Genomic DNA, 16,854 nt, shown 5'->3' on the forward strand with positions numbered 1-16,854 from the left:
CACTACACTACAGTACTACTCACCCCAGTCTCTGTAGTTTACAGTTTGGACTCATCAGTCCAGCACAGAGCAGCGTCAATCCTGAATTTCCCAGGTTATTGTAGCTGAGGTCCAGTCTCTGTAGATTACAGTTTGTATTTATCAGTCCAGCACAGAGCAGCTTCACTCCTGAATTTCCCAGATTATTGTAGCTGAAGTCCAAATCTCTCAGGGGTGAGTTTGATGACTGGAGAGCTGAGGCCACAATATCACAGGACTTATCTGTGAGATCACACCTGTTCAGTCTGCAAGGAAGAGTTAATATATTATAATATGATAATATTAGGTTCCATAGAACCAGATAGGGCCAGATTTACATACAGGAAGCTCACAGCCCTAAATGCGGTGCGGTCGCAGTCTGCCTTATTTATGAAGGTGACAGCTCATTATACAAGGACTGCCTACAAACCGCTTTTTTACGATAGAGACAGCGCAGTTAAAACAGGTGTTTAGTGCATTGAATATCTTCACTGCGTATGGTGATATCCATGCATTGGCTGCCACGTTAAAGTTCATCCAGTGCAGAACAAAATGTGTAGCTACGTATTCCAGCTGTGGTGGCTATTTTCATTTGAATTAAATAGGAGATGTAAATGTCGCAATGAGCTTCGCTATTGCCGTGATTGAATGGGAACGTTGTGTGGGAGGTACAGTACATATTTTATTCATCCAGAAGCATAATTATTTGGATACTGTTTGTCACAGAAGTCGCATGGGATTTTCACTTTTTTGAAAGTCCCTTTAATTTCCTGTTTCTTTTCCGCAATTGTTTTGGAGAATAACTAATGAACTCAAACACGCTCTTTCCGTCATGGACAAAAGCAATTAAAAGCAGCATATCATTGCATTTACTCTACTCGTATAGTCTCCTCATATACAACACAAATGTTTTTCAACTTCAGTTAATGTCACAATGGTTGAGCACGTTATTTCAGTCACTTCCCACTTATTCACATGAAATTATTTAATTTAATACATTATTTTGTAAATATTTTCTATGAAAAACACCCAGCATGAATTATTGCTTTTCTGCAATCATCAGTTAATATTCATTATTAATAATCTGCTTGGTTATTTTTTGCTCTGGGGATTGAAGATTATTTCAGTGCATCTAACTTTAATAAATTCAATGGAATAGATTATCAGCCACACTTATAATATCTCTGCACCTTTATTTGCATGATTTACCCTTAAAAGCATATGCATTAAGGACAGATGACTCAAGTAGATCACACACATACACAGTTCTTGCCCCATGCGGCAGTTTGATACATAGGACGTTGTATCAAACACGTTGATACATGTTACCTTGGCAGAATGCATCATATGTGCACCTGAAAATTGTCGCAAAAGGCTTAGTACATGTGGTCCATCTTGTTCCGTAATGAAGAGTGAAATTGAGGCTGATAAAACTCTAAGGAAGAATTAGACGTCCTGCTGGACTGAACTCCTTTCTTTCTTTTATTGTAAAAAGAAGGGGCCTTTGCATACCCCATCCAATCCCAGCAGGTTATTTAACATGGAGCATTTACTGCCTTTATCCTAGCATTACATTACATTACATTATTGGCATTTGGCAGACGCTCTTATCCAGAGCGACGAACAACAAAGTGCATACCCATAACCAGGGGTAAGTGCGCTGAAAGACCCTAGAGGGAAGTACAATTTCAATTGCTATGTGCCTTGGCGAATGGACCAATGAAAAGTGCTTGCGCAGTTGCAAACGAGGGTGCAAACATAAGGGGAAATCTTTGGGAAATAAAAACATCTATATATTTGTCTGCTAGGGGGAAAAAAAATCAGACCTCAGAAAAAATAAAAAGTGTATGGCAGAGATCAACACCTGAGTATTTTTAATTTGCTGTAAAACATGAACAAATGGGAAAATAATATTTTAGAGAAAAAATATAGAAATTGCTTCAAAACAATTGACAAAACTGAGAGCTTGAATGCTGACCCTGATGTGTTGCTCACTATTACCATGTCAGACAACATTGTTGATTTTCTGCATTCATTTTTTTGTAAACCTTGCTGTAGGAGCCTACTATTATTTCAACCAACTATTCAGTGAAGTTAACTGTTAGCTGTCGTTAATGGCAGATAATCTTTTTCAGCATTTTATCAATAGAAGGCCAATGCCTGAATTTTTCAATAGTTTTACAGTTTTAGATATTTCCTATTTAACATATACATTTTATATCATTACATCAAACTGAACTTCTTCACTAAGATGGATTATACTTCCCAAACCCATCTTGCTATAATGTTAATTCATTCAAGCAGTTCCTGCCTGTTGACTGACTGGGCCTCTTGTCATACATAGCAATAACTACTAAGGATGGTGGGAATTGTGGATATTTTGTTAAGGATTAATCAATGATTGTTTCTTAATGTTTGCAACAATCGATCAAGGAAATTCCTTAAAATGTGCATCACTAGAAGCAATTGAAAACATCTCACTAATCAGAAACAGCTGAGAAGCCAACTGCTATTTTAAAATAATTAATTGTAGAAAAATAAGATGAACAAAGAAATGGGCCGTGCAGACCACTGTCTCGCACAGAGTGAACAGGCCGCAGTGTGAGCATAAGCTACTTTAGGTCATCACTTGCCTCTTCATGCTACTTCAAGGTTTTGTTTGCCATATACAAGACATGGAGCTAGCTAGCTAGCTAACATTACTTGACATTGGTGCAGAGTATCTATCTATCTATCAATCTATCTATCTGTCTGTCTATCGATCAATCCGGTGAAAATGTGTTGAAGTGATTTAACGTAACATCAGTATACCGCCGGATTTGGTGCAGATGATGACTGGCACAGGTGTCAAACAAAGCTCTCAGTATTTGGATAGTCAACAACTACTCATCGTAATGTGAAATGTCAACTTGGTATGAAACTGCTAAAAATGTGGAGCTACGGTTGGTGACAACATCTTGTTGTCAAAAGATGTAGCTAATTTAGATACATGTGACATGTTGCTGGTCTGGGGCTTGTTTCACGAAAGTTATGACGTGCAAGCTGAGATCTGCGAGATGCGACAGATTTCTCCTGCACTTTTTTTCATACAGAAATCTCAATTGCAACCCTCAAACGCAGGTTGCAAGCGTGTCCATGGGCAATCAGTGAATTGGGTATCGTTCTCGTCCGCCTGTTTCCTTTTCTATCAAAGATTTTCCATTTGTGCACAGCATTAGCGCTCCTCAGCAAAGTGGGCTGGCCATGGGTGCCAGACACTGATAAAGGGTATCCAAAGGGTAGAAACTTAATCTTGCATCAGATAAAACATTTTTTAGCTACATTGTAAAATAAAAATGTCATTGTAATGTTTTATTTGAACTATTACGTCTACCTGGTACACCGAATATCATAGCCTACACTTTATAGTAATGTTAGGTATTTTGTTATCTGTAATATCTGTAATGTAATATCCAAATTAATCATAACACTGTCACCCAGACACCATCCATTAGTAACATCACCTGTGACGAAGCGGTGACCCAAATCACAGCGGCTTCAGATGTAACTGTTGCGTGTGCTCCATGTTTATTTAACCGCAACATCTAATAGCATACTCTGTAAGTGGCATCACAGACTTTTGTGATAGCGATTTTTACCGAGTGGTAGCCTACCCATTTCTACACACAACCATGGGTGTGTTCCAATTCAGTGCATATCCCATGCAAAGGGTCGATGACCTGGTGGAATGCCTAGGTCAGGCCAAATTCATCACCACCCTTGACTTGGATTAGTAAGTGCCTCCGGCACCTGACAGCCAGGGAGTGACAGCCGTTAGGACACCATCTGGACACTACCATCATCTACTACAATGCTCTTTAGCCTTTCAGGGGTACCAGCAACCTTCTGGAGGTTGATGGATAGCATTCTCAGGGGTAAGGGGGACAATGCGGCCTCAAAGCTGAATAAGATAATTGTCTACAGCAGCAGCTGGGAGCTACATCTGAAGCATTTGAAGCATGTGTTGACCCTGATCCAAGATGCCAGATTGATCCATCCAGGAAAAGGTGCCTTGGTGAAGGAGGAGGCAGCCTACCTGGGTTATATCCTTGAGAGGGGGGCTATTCGACAATTCTGAAGTGTGGGGCTGGTTGGGTAGCATAGATGTTTTATACCAAACTTTACAGCTTGAGCGGCTTAACTGACCTAACCTGCAAAGCCTGTCCAAACAAGGTACAATAGTCGGAGGACTGCAACAGAGCCTTTAAAGACTTGAGGGAAGCACTTTGTAAGGAGCTGGTGCTGCTCAGTTCTGATTTTGAGCAGACATTAACCTTACAGTAAAATGCCTCTGAGAAGGGGCTGGGAGGCATTCTATTCCAGGATAAAGAGGGAAAATTGCAGCCTAAATTCATAGCAAGCTGTTTGTCATAGAGTCTTTTTCAATATCCTGAAATTTTTAATTAGAAAAACTCAACAGCAATGTCTCTTTCCAAATATAATGCCACAGTTACTCATGAACTCAAAAATGCACATTTTAATTGAGAACTACTACTTCTACTTTGTGTACTTGCCAACTGTATCTGTGCAAGCAAACATTTCTGCCGAAGGTTACCAGTATTTTGGGACAAGTATAGTACACAACCTTCTTTCCTATCCCCCTCGCTCCTAACACTCTCCCATGTTAGCAGTGATAGTCTGGGAAGGGAAAGCATACTCGCATTTATCATCTCAATGGTCAGATTAAGTATTGTTTTTTGCAAGTACTCTGAGTGGTTCTTGATGCACAGACCTCTTCCACAATCCTGCACCGCACCCTTGAGGGCTTGATGCTGGTCATATGAAAATGAAGAATTCAATGTCCAAGCCTTTTCTAACAAGTGGTCTTTAGGCTATTATATTATTACCATCAATACCACAAACATTTCAGCTTCATAGTTACTCATCTACAAAAAAGACAATAGCCTCCTAACATGTGCAGAGAATGTAGCCTATTGCAAACACTATTAATGAAATTATTTGTGGCCGGCTACTTTCTTTGAAATCAGTATTGTCCTGTTTTCTGATATGCAAGGCTTTCTGGGAATCAGGTCTGTGTATGTTTGTCCAATGTCAAGTGTCTATGTTTAATGGTGATGCAGAATTATGTAATTAGGTAGTTTGGTGGTGCAATTTGAATATCAGTGCTATGTGTCACAACCAAAAATTCAGTTGAGCAATAACCCCAGTAGTGCCCCCCTCAGACCATAACAACCAAGGTCACACAAAGTCCATAAACCATACCACTAGAAAGATGGAGCCAGGAAAGCCAAAATGATTTATTTTATACAGCAAAAAAAAGTAACACAGAGGAATGTGTAGTTTAAGTAGACAAGATAAAATAATACATTTCTAAATGAAATGAAGTCTTTCACAGCCTACATACGCCTACACAACTATAAACTAAACTAACAAAAAAACAAGTTAGATAAAAAGTTAAATATGGATACAATGCTTTCACACAAAAAATGGTGTTACTCACTCCGGGTAAAAGAGTGCATGCCAGGGTGTCTCGGTGGCGCAGCCTGTAGAGCACTGACCGCATGCTCATTGCGAGCCGCAATGTCAGCGGTTCGAATCCGACCGTCTGACATTTGTCGCATGTCTTTCCCTCTCTCGCTCCCATTCTTCCTGTCTCTCTATACTATACTGTCCAATAAAGCTGAAAAAGGCCGAAAAAATTTCTTAAAAAAAAAAAAAGTGCATGCCTCCATTATTCAGATTCCATCTTTTAAACGATAGCGGCCAGGCTTTTTTGAGCTGTAGACAATGCAGACCCTCCCACACACATCATGCTCATGGTTATTGGTACAGAAGGGAGGCGAAAACATAAGCACATAACAATCAGCTAGTTGGAGAGGGAAATAGCTACAGCAAAGTGACTCAAAAGGTAGCCAACAGTTGGCAGTCACCAACTTGCAGGAAAACTTCTGTGTTACCATTGACTAATGTTACAGCAGTTTTTGGCTTATAATAGAACACCACCCAGTAGCTTCCCTAATTACATGTGGAATAACTGGATGCTTGCTGTCACATACAGATCATTAAAATGAGTGGGTAAGCAGAGTTTGTGCCAGCATGAAACTTTATAGCATAATATTTGAGCTGGGGGCCACTACAGCTGTGCGTTTGCAAGGGTGAGATTATCATGAAGGGTTAACCCAAGGTTTCCGGCTATGTGCTAGGAGGATACTACAAAGTCCTGGACAGTCTGTCAGAGGTTGATTGTCAGAGAGGACTCAGCAGGGATGAGAGAATCTCAGACTTGCGAAGATTAAGCTTCAGGTGGTGGGAGATCATCAGCATAAGAATGATAAAAAAAAGCCAGGGGACGAGATAACAGAACCAAGAGACATGGTGTATACAGAGAAGAGGAGAGGACCAAGACCTGAGGCCTGTGGGACTCTAGTTTGTAAGGGGTGTGGGTCAGAGACTGAGCCTGTCCAAGTCACCTGGTAGGAACGACCAGAGAGGTAGGAGGAAAACCATGTGAGTGCAGATCCTGTGACACTCATCTCAGTCAGCGATGAGAGCAGAATGTCATGGTTAACTGTATGGAAGGCCTCTGACAGGTCGAGGAAGATGAGGACAGCAGAATGGAGTGCCTTGGTAGGGAGGTCTCAATGGAGTGGCCACTCTTGAATCCAGACTGGTTGGGATTGTGAAGATTGTTCTGGAGAGATAAGTAGACAGTTGGGAGCAGATAGTATGTTCAAGAGTTTTAGATAGGAAAGAAGGAGACAAAGTCATCAGCTATGAGTGAGGTGGGGAAGAGAGGAGAAGGTTGAAACAGTTTACAAGGTTCAGAGGCGACTGCATTAATCTTCGAGTGAAAGAAGGAAGATTTAGCAATTGACAAAGGAAGAGAAGGACATGGAAGGAAGCTATATCACTGGGGAGACTTTTTCCATTTTCTCTCTGCTGCCCGCAGTTTGGTTTGGTCAGCTCGTCGAGTGTCAGAAAGCCATGGGAGGGAGGCCCAAGCTGGTATATAGCTGCTTATCTTATCCAGTAACAGGTCGTATTAGATAGCATTTTATTAGAAAAATACATATCAAGATCACTATTTGGTTTAAAAGTAAGAAATGTTGTGTACATATTCATATCTTAACTACCAATGTACATTTTTATCTCCTACTGTGCATGCTCATCTTGACTCCCTAAATAGAAAGTATATTAAGTAAAGTACCTCACCAACCATCCGTTTGTGAGAATAAAATTAAGGATGTTAATTCTCTTGCATATAAACTTATTTTTTGTCCTTCAGAAAGTATTTTGGAGAGAAGATTGGCCTGTATTTCGCCTGGTTGGGGGTGTACACCCAGATGCTGATCCCCGCCTCCTTGGTGGGGGTCTTTGTCTTCCTGTACGGCTGTACCACAGTGGATGACGACATTCCCAGGTCAGCTCATCAGTCCAAATTTCACATGTCACAGAGAAGTGGTGCACTTTTCAGAGGGCTTTCTCCCACTTTACTGCTGTTTCAGAGTACAGTTTCTCCTGTATCGGTGCTTCGCAAACTTGGTCCTGGAGTACCCCTTCATATGCTGTTTTTTGTTCCAATCCCAACTGCCATGAAATAATTTTAACAAGCTGTTCATCTTTCCTAATTAGGTGCTTTTCATCTTAAAATATAATATGAAATATTTATCTTAAACCAGAAAATTACCTTATGCCACAAATATCTTGTAAACAGTTACATTAAAGAGGTAACAAATAGACTGAGGTTAACTAATAGGCTCATAATTAGGTAGTTGAATATTTCATTTGTCATTTTCCCTTAATTAAAAATAATGCAGGTTTGCCTTCTTATGACCTGCTTTGCCTTTTAATTCTTCATTATCTTCCTTGGTGGTAAGTAGTCCTTCTAAACATAAAAAGCACCTAATTAAGAAAAAGTGTTGAAAGTTGGATTGCAATTGTTGTTGGAACGAAAACCAACATACATAGGGAGTTTGGGAACCACTGTCCTACATTACTGCTGTTTCAGAGTACACTTTCATCTGCTTTACTGCTGTTCCAGAGTACACTTTCACCTGCCTTACTACTGTTCCAGAGTACACTTTCACCTGCTTTACTGCTGTTCCAGAGTAACCTGCAAGGTAGGGATACTGCATGGATGTTTTCTCCAAGCTGCTATTGGTGTTTTCTCTAAGCTGCTGTTGGTGTTTTCTCTAAGCGGCTGTTGGTGTTTTCTCTAAGCTGCTGTTGGTGTTTTCTCTAAGCTGCTGTTGGTGTTTTCTCTAAGATGCTGTTGGTGTTTTCTCTAAGATGCTGTTGGGTGTTTTCTTGAAGCTGCTGTAAGGTATTTCTCTAAGCAGCTGTTTTCGGGGATTTACCTAAACTGCTGTTGGGGATTTCTCTAAGCTGGTGTTGGGGATTTCTTTAAACTGCTGTTGGGGATTTCTCTAAGCAGCTGTTTTCAGGGATTTCCCTAAGCTGCTGTTGGGGATTTCTCTAAGTTGCTGTTGGGGATTTCTCTAAGCTGCTATTCGGAATTTCTCTAAGCTGTTGTTGGGGATTTATCTAAGCTGCTGTTGGGGATTTCTCTAAGCTGCTGTTGGGGCTTTCTCTGATGTGATGGGATTTTCTTGATCATGTTGGGATGTTCTCTAAAATGTTATTTTTCTGTAATGCATTGAGGTTTATCTATGTTTGGGTTTTCTTTAATCTGTTGGGGTTTTCTCTAACACATTGGGGTTTCTTTTTTGCATTGGGATTTCTTTTGGGAAGCATTTTCTTGAAGATTCTTGATCACATTGAGGTTTCTCGAAAGTGTGGTCGTTGTTGAACTTGTATGTTGATTTTAATGTTCTAAGAAGAATTGATATTCTTCTCCACACAATGAGTTGTCATGAATTACTGAAACCTATAATTATACTTAAAGTTGATGGTTGAACAGAAGTTTCATTCACAATTTAGCAGCCAGCCCACGGTGGAATCAGAGCTGATGATAAATGCTAGCTGTTTAAGAGAGACCTCTTCTTTGTCTTACTTGTTGTACTTTATTTCCCTGATTTTGTTCTGGGTCCTGGTGCGGGGCTGTGTTTGTATTATCCTCCTGTTAGAAGCCACCGGAGCAAGCGGAGGAACCCACAAACAAGTGGAAGCAAACAGTTCAATCTGCCCAGGCAGGGTACTATCATGCACCCACCCTCCTCGTCTTTCCCTGGTCTGTCAAGATGTTTTACACTTGGTTTGTTTCACTGAGATATTAGCCTGACCAGGCTGCTCATAACCATACAGTACTATGAGCCTGACCAGGCTGCTCATAACGTTATAGCACTTTGAGCCTGACTAGGCTGCTCATAACCTGACAGTACTATGAGCATGATCAGGCTGCTCATAACGTTATAGGACTTTGAGCCTGACTAGGCTGCTCATAACCATACAGTACTATGAGCCTGACCAGACTGCTCATTACCTAAAAGTACTATGAGCCTGACCAGTCTGCTCAAAATCCTACAGCCCTATGTGCATGACCACAATGACAAAGTGAAAACATATTTTTAGAATTTTTTGCAAATGTATGAAAAATCAGAAACTGAAATCTCTCATTTACATTAGTATTCAAACCCTTTGCTCTGACACACCAAGTCGTGGTCCTGTTTGCTCTGATTATCCTTCAGTGGAGTTCACCTGTGGCATGAGAAAGGTAGGTGTAATAAAGTAGAAATGTTCCTAATAAAGTGCTTGGTGAGTGTATAAGGTCCCTCAATTTACACTTTCATGTCATGACAAAAACCAAGCCACAAAGTCCAAAGAACTCCAAAGAGTTCAAAGAGCCCTGCAATAAAATTGTGGTGAGGCATAGAACAGGGCACGGGTAGAAAAGCATTTCTAAAGCTTTGAGTGTAACCAGTTCACAGTGGCCTCAATAATTGTGAAATGGAAGAACATTGGAACCCCCGGGCCTCTTCCTAGAGTTGGCCGTCCAACCAAACTGAGTCACCGAGCAAGCAGAGCCTTGGTCAGGGAGGTGACCAAGAACCTAACGGTCACTCTAAAAGCTTTGGAAGTCAGAGACGGGAGAACCTGCTGGAAGGACAGTCATCTCAGCAGCACTTCATCAATCAGGCCTTTATGCTAGAGTGGCTAGACGGAAGCCACTCTTGAGTAAAAGGCATATGATAGCCTACTTTTGCCAAATGGCATTTAGGAAAGAGATTATCTGGTCTGATGAGGCAAAAATTGAACTCTGGCAGAACTCCAAGCACTATGAGTGGTGAACACCAGGCACTGCTCATCACCGAGCTAATACCATCCCTACCCTGCATGGTGGTGGTAGCATTTTACTATGGGGGTGCTTCTTAGTGGCAGGGACAGGAAAACTGGTCAGAATTGAGGGAAAGATAAATACAGCCTTATACAAAGAGGTCCTTGAAAAAAGAAGAGAACATGGGAGTGGCTTTGGGACAAGTCTCTGACTGTCCTTGAGTGGCCCAGCCAAAGCCCAGAACATCTGCAGAGAGACCTGAAGAGTTTGAGAGGATCTGCCAGGAAGAATGTGATTAACTGCCCAAATCCAGGGGTGCAAAGCTTGTAGAGACTTACCCCAAAAGACCTGAAGCTGTAATTGCTGCCAAAGGAGCTTCAGAAAGTACTGAATTAAGGGTCTGAATACTTATATAAATGAGAGATTTCAGTTTTTGATTTCTAATAAATTAGCAGAAAATGTAAAAAGCTTGTTTTCACTTTGTCATTATAGGTTATTGAATGTATATTGATGGGCATAAATTACAATTTTATTCATTTAAAATGAAATCTGCAACACAATAAAGTGTGCAAAAATTGAAGGAATCAGAATACTTTCTGAAGCCACCATATTCTTTATGGGCTTTTACTGGATGTATTTAGACTGCATTAACTTAGAATGTGCTGTTTTCTTATACAGTGCTGCATTTCTCCTCCAACTAGTTTTACAGTCCCTGCAGGCTGTAGACATTATCTTTAAGATTTTTCTGTTACGGGGCTGAATTCATGGTTCTTTCAATAACGCCAAATTGTCCAGATCCCGTGGCAGCAAAGCATCTGCACACCATCACACTACCATCACCATGTTTGACTTTTGGTATGATATTAGTATTGAGAATTACTGCATTTGCTTTAAGCCAGCCATAATGGGACCTATATATGTCACTCAAAAAGATCAGCTTCTGACTCCTCTGTCCATAGAACATGACTGAAAGGTTTGGAGATCAGCCATGTGGTTTTGCGATTGTGAAATGAGCATTGATTGTTCTCTTGGTTAGCTGTGGTTTCCACTTGCTACCGTCTCATGAATCCCTTTGCCCAGACTTTGTTATTGTAGAGTCATGAACACTGACCTTTGATAATTTGTGACTTCCTGGATAAGTTGTCACTGCGCCCTTGGAGGAATTTTGGCAGGCCACCAACTGCTGGGTAGATTCACTACTGTTCCAAGTGTTCTCCATTTGGAGATGATCACTGTGGTTTGGTTTGGAGTCTTACAAATGGCTTTCTGAACCTGATTGTTACAGCCGCACGGACACCGTAATCATAGAAGCCGACACCGGGGTTGTACAAAGGAAAGTAAATGAAGAATTTAATCACACTGTAAAATCTATCGCAGTCTATTAAACAGATCCAGAATCAGCCAGTCATAGAGGCTCAGGCACACCAAGGAAAACAAGGCTCCAGGTGCTACACAGCTGAGGAATCTACAGCAACACTCGGACCTTCCACCCTGGAAGGAGAATAAAAAACAAGAGAAACATTCCAGCACATGTTTTGCATTCACTGTAGGAAAACCAAGGGATTATACTCCCTTGTACTAGTATGGGTATCTGAAGAGATCCAAAATATACATCAAAGTTTTGTACTGGCCACACAAGAAATAAATGCAAATTTTGAGTGACGGAAGTTGGCAATGGTGACGGAAAGGGAAGGGGAGTCTGTAGAGGAACATTTTACAACTTCTTAAGTTCAATTCCGCCCACAATTTCTCTCTCGTGGGCCTATTGCTCCAACTCTTTTAAACCGACAGGCATTCAAATTCCATGTGAGCTTTCCTTAAACAGCACCCAGATTTCCCCAAATCTCTTCAAGTACAAAACATCTGCATGTCTTTTTGTCCAGGCACATGAATCATCAGAAAAGCTTATTTATATATAAAACACATTTTATGATACTAAATGTAAAGAAAATATAAACCCTGTACAACAAGCGTCTTATGTTTTAAGACGCTTTTCTTATGTTGAAGATGGCATTTGCATACGTGTTTTTACCTATTTTCTCCCAATTTCTAGCCAATTATGCCCTATCTATTCCAATCACCCATGTGGCTATGGATACACCGCAACAGCCCTGTCGCTCGGCAGCCCAGGAGGATCAGGACAATAGAGAGCCATATGCCTTCTGCAAGCTGCATCATCTCAATTTCCCACGAACGTGACTGAGGCAATTGCAATCAGGACTCTACTGTTTACGGCAATACCTCAGCCCCTCCCCCCCAGCCTCAGAGCGGTGAGCCAATTATGCCACTCCACGTGTGCCGGCCAACCTCGGCTTTGGCAGGACCCAGGATCAAACCCCAGTCCTCGGTGTGTAACTGCAAAGAACTGATGCTTATAAACTTAGATTTCTACCAAACCGGAAATATGTCGCCCAGGCACATTGTTAGAATTTGACTTTGAGTCTGTGGCAAGGTGAGAGTTGTAACCACGAGTGTGGCGTGGGGGAAAGGTGTTGTTTTATTGACCTGCTCTTCAAATAAGAGGCTAATACGCATCTAGCTAGCGGAGAGTCTTTTTAACAATCTGGATTTGGTTTTATTACATGAAAGTTTTTTTTATGATATGAATCTGAATGCAATAATTTGAGGGAGAAAAGTGGATTTAAAATCTTTCTGTTTTGATTCTAGTTCCCTAGTTCCCTGTTCCCTTAATGCCTCAAATTCTCATTTCCTCATTTCTTTTAGCCATAACCCTAACTCTTTCGAGGTGCACTGGTCAGGGCTTTGAGGAATATCTTCTTCCTCCCCCTCTGCATGTTTGGGGGGGGGGGATTAACAGGGCGTTGCTGCAAAAGAGCAAGCATGCTCAGTTAATCTACCCTGTATAAATAAAGGTTATGAATAAAATAAATAGAAGAACTCCATACTCTATTAGGGTGGCTTTTAAAATCACTTTAACTGTATGCAAAGATGGTTGTTACTACTGTACATTTCAATACTGTAATGGTCAGCTGATATTTCAGGCATACCTCCAGTAGTTTTTCTGACAGATCTGCAATAAAGCAAACCATTACAGATCACAGGAGTAAGGGCATGGAGTGCCACGTAGCTTATATACAGTGTTGGTCGTTGGGGACCGCCTTTACAAATATCCCTTCTGGGCCTGAGGCGACTTGAACACTGAGCTCATTGACGTGACCAGCAAATCAATTGATCAGTCAGCTTCAGTGCTCCAAAGTGTACCCCCACTCATAAGCATCACCGAAAACAAAATAGGGAAAATAACAAAATGACAAGCCCCCTGGCTTGCCTGGTAACTACAACTACATCTGGGATGAGACAGGACTACTATAGGCTATTACAACCATTTACCAGCCAAGCAAACTTGGCCATTACCTGAACCAATAACAACCATAGGTGCCGCAAAACTAATCAACGTTAACTGTGCCTCTTTCAAAAAAACACCTTAAATATAGAAGTGTTATTCACAAAAAACCAAAGAATATCATGACACCTGTTGTTGAAATTATATATTCATGTGATTATTTCATTATTAATTACTTATCATATAAGTAATTGCTTATCCTTTACTAATTTCGTATACTATTATTGGTTGCTTATGCTGGAATGATCCAGAGTATACACACTTATTAAAGTATCATAACTTGCTTTGTGCTACTCAATATTATTTTCTGTAACTGTGTGAGTGGAGATGTCTCTCCCTGTCTGTACCATGGGCCTCCAAGGCCACGGCCATTAACTGTGTGTATTAAATTATCTTGTCTTGGTGCCTGAGAGCCTGCAGAACCAAAAACATAATACCTCATGACGGAAGCTACTAGGAGATTATCTTCCTAGAAGTAGGGAGTTAAAACAAGATAAAATAGATTATTCTCAGACGCGCAGTTAATTGCACAGGCCCCTGCGTACACGTCATGCTTCAATGTTTTTGAGAACATGCATCTGCATGACGTACATTGAAGGGGGAGATATGAATAAACAATCTATAGTAAGGAGAAGAGCGGTGGATTGTCTTTGAATATTCATTATCAGAAATATTAATGAATACTAATGAAGGGGCGTACATTTGTTGCGCTCTGTGCCTACATATATCCAGACAAAGATCCTGGAACCTTGGTCCTTGTTTTTGCATGTAACTTGGACCCTATGCGCATAGTGAAGATTGGATTGGAATAAATTAAAATTCCCACCACAACACCGAAAAATGGTTAAGATATATAACCGGATAAAGCCAAAAAAAAAAAACAGTCAAAGGAAGAGAAATGGCAAATGGCAGGCATTTATATAGCTCCTTTATCCAAAGCGCTGTACAATTGATGCTTCTCCATTCACCCATTCATACACACACTCACACACCGACAGCGATTGGCTGCCATGCAAGGCCCCGACCAGCTCCTCAGAAGCATTTTGGGGGTTAGGTGTCTTGCTCAGGGACACCTCGACACAGCCCAGGCGTGGGATCAAACCAGCAACCCTCCGACTGCCAGACGACTGCTCTTACTGCCTGAGCAATGTCACCCCTCGAGAGAGAGCCTGGAACTCCATCTGAAGAGGTGCTTTTATTGGATGGAGAATAGTAATACACAGCTCCCCCTACTCGGCACTAAGGGACTAACACATATTGACATATTTCAACAACTTTTTTTCTCTTCTGGAATTTCCTTTGATCCTGGCATACCAAACCAAACTATGACCTTGTCTGAATTAAAGCAGTTCTACAAAGAAAAGTGGGCAAAAATTCCTCTATAGCGATGTGAAAGACTGATACCAAGTAAGAGGAAGTGATCAATTTCAGTTATTGCTGCAATTGTAGGTGTTGTTACCAGTTCTAAAGATTAAGGGGGCAGCTGGGAGGGGGTAAGACTACAGAGCAGGCAGGGCGGGAGAGTAAGATGACAGTTGGGCACAAGTGCAGAAAAGAGCATACACTATATAGGGGCGGCATCTCCAGAGGTTATAGTGTCCAACTGATTCCAGCCCTGGCAGAATCAGCCCTAGCATAGTATGTCTGCATGACAAGGACTCTCATGCTTGCTTGCCTGGTGCCAAAACAGGAGATGTCCTGGAGCGCATGGACAAGCTTCTGGCCAGAGCAGGAAGGGATCCAGTAGTCATGGTCCACATAGGGTTTTTAGGTTCTGCATGGCAAATTTGTGGAATTAGCTGAAAAGATTAGGAATAGAACCTCCACGGCAGTATTCTCCGGAATGCTATATGTACTATGTGCAAGCAGAGGGAAGCCAAAACTATCTGGAGGTTTATCACATGGCTACAAACCTGGTGAGGAAAGAGGGGTACAGCTTTATGGAGCATTGGGACTACTTTTGGGACAGGGGTGAGGCTGCACCTAAACTGGAGGGGAACTTCTGCACTGAGACAGGGTGTGCTTAGGGTTGCACAGGATTATTTAAACTAGGGACTTGGTGGGCAGGGAGGATAGACTGCAGACTGCCAAGATGGAAGCAGCCAAAAACACAAATAAAATCTTGAGAAATTTTAGTGAGGATGGCTTGGGGCAGCAAGGTCCACGTTCCATGTGTTTACTAAAATGGAATCATCCTCACCTGAATCCAAATGTGTCTCATTACCTGCTTATATATGCTTGTCACTGTCTCTTGTTCAGTGCCAGATTGTTATGTGCCCTGCTTCATGTTTGCAATACCAGCCAGCGTTTTTCTCCTGTTACCTGCTCCTGTGTCCTGTTACCTGCTCCTGTGTCCTGCGTACCTGCTCCTGTGTCCTGCTTACCTGCTCCTGTGTCCTGCTTACCTGCTCCTGTGTCCTGCGTACCTGCTCCTGTGTCCTGCTTACCTGCTCCTGTGTCCTGTTACCTGCTCCTGTGTCTTGCTTACCTGCTCCTGTCCTGTGTCCTTCTTACCTGCTCCTGTGTCCTGCTTACCTGCTCCTGTGTCCTGCTTACCTGCTCCTGTGTCCTGCGTACCTGCTCCTGTGTCCAGCTTAACTGCTCCTGTGTCCTGCTTACCTGCTCCTGTGTCCGGTTACCTGCTCCTGTGTCCTGCTTACCTGCTCCTGTGTCCTGTTACCTGCTCCTGTGTCCTGCTTACCTGCTCCTGTGTCCTGCGTACCTGCTCCTGTGCCCTGCTTACCTGCTCCTGTGTCTTGCTTACCTGCTCCTGTCCTGTGTCCTTCTTACCTGCTCCTGTGTCCTGCTTACCTGCTCCTGTGTCCGGTTACCTTCTTACCTGCTCCTGTGTCCTGCTTACCTGCTCCTGTGTCCTGCGTACCTGCTCCTGTGTCCAGCTTAACTGCTCCTGTGTCCTGCTTACCTGCTCCTGTGTCCGGTTACCTGCTCTTGTGTCCTGCTTACCTGCTCCTGTGTCTTGCTTACCTGCTCCTGTGTCCTGTTACCTGCTCCTGTGTCCGGCTTACCTACTCCTGTGTCCTGTTACCTGCTCCTGTGTCCAGCTTAATTGCTCCTGTGTCCTGCTTACCTGCTCCTTCGTCCTGCTTACCTGCTCCTGTGTCCGGCTTAACTGCTCCTGTGTCCTGTTACCTGCTCCTGTGTCCAGCTTAATTGCTCCTGTGTCCTGCTTACCTGCTCCTTCGTCCTGCTTACCTGCTCCTGTGTCCGGCTTAACTGC

The sequence above is a fragment of the Conger conger genome, chromosome 15 (genome assembly GCF_963514075.1).
Source record: "Conger conger chromosome 15, fConCon1.1, whole genome shotgun sequence".
Taxonomy (NCBI): domain Eukaryota; kingdom Metazoa; phylum Chordata; class Actinopteri; order Anguilliformes; family Congridae; genus Conger; species Conger conger.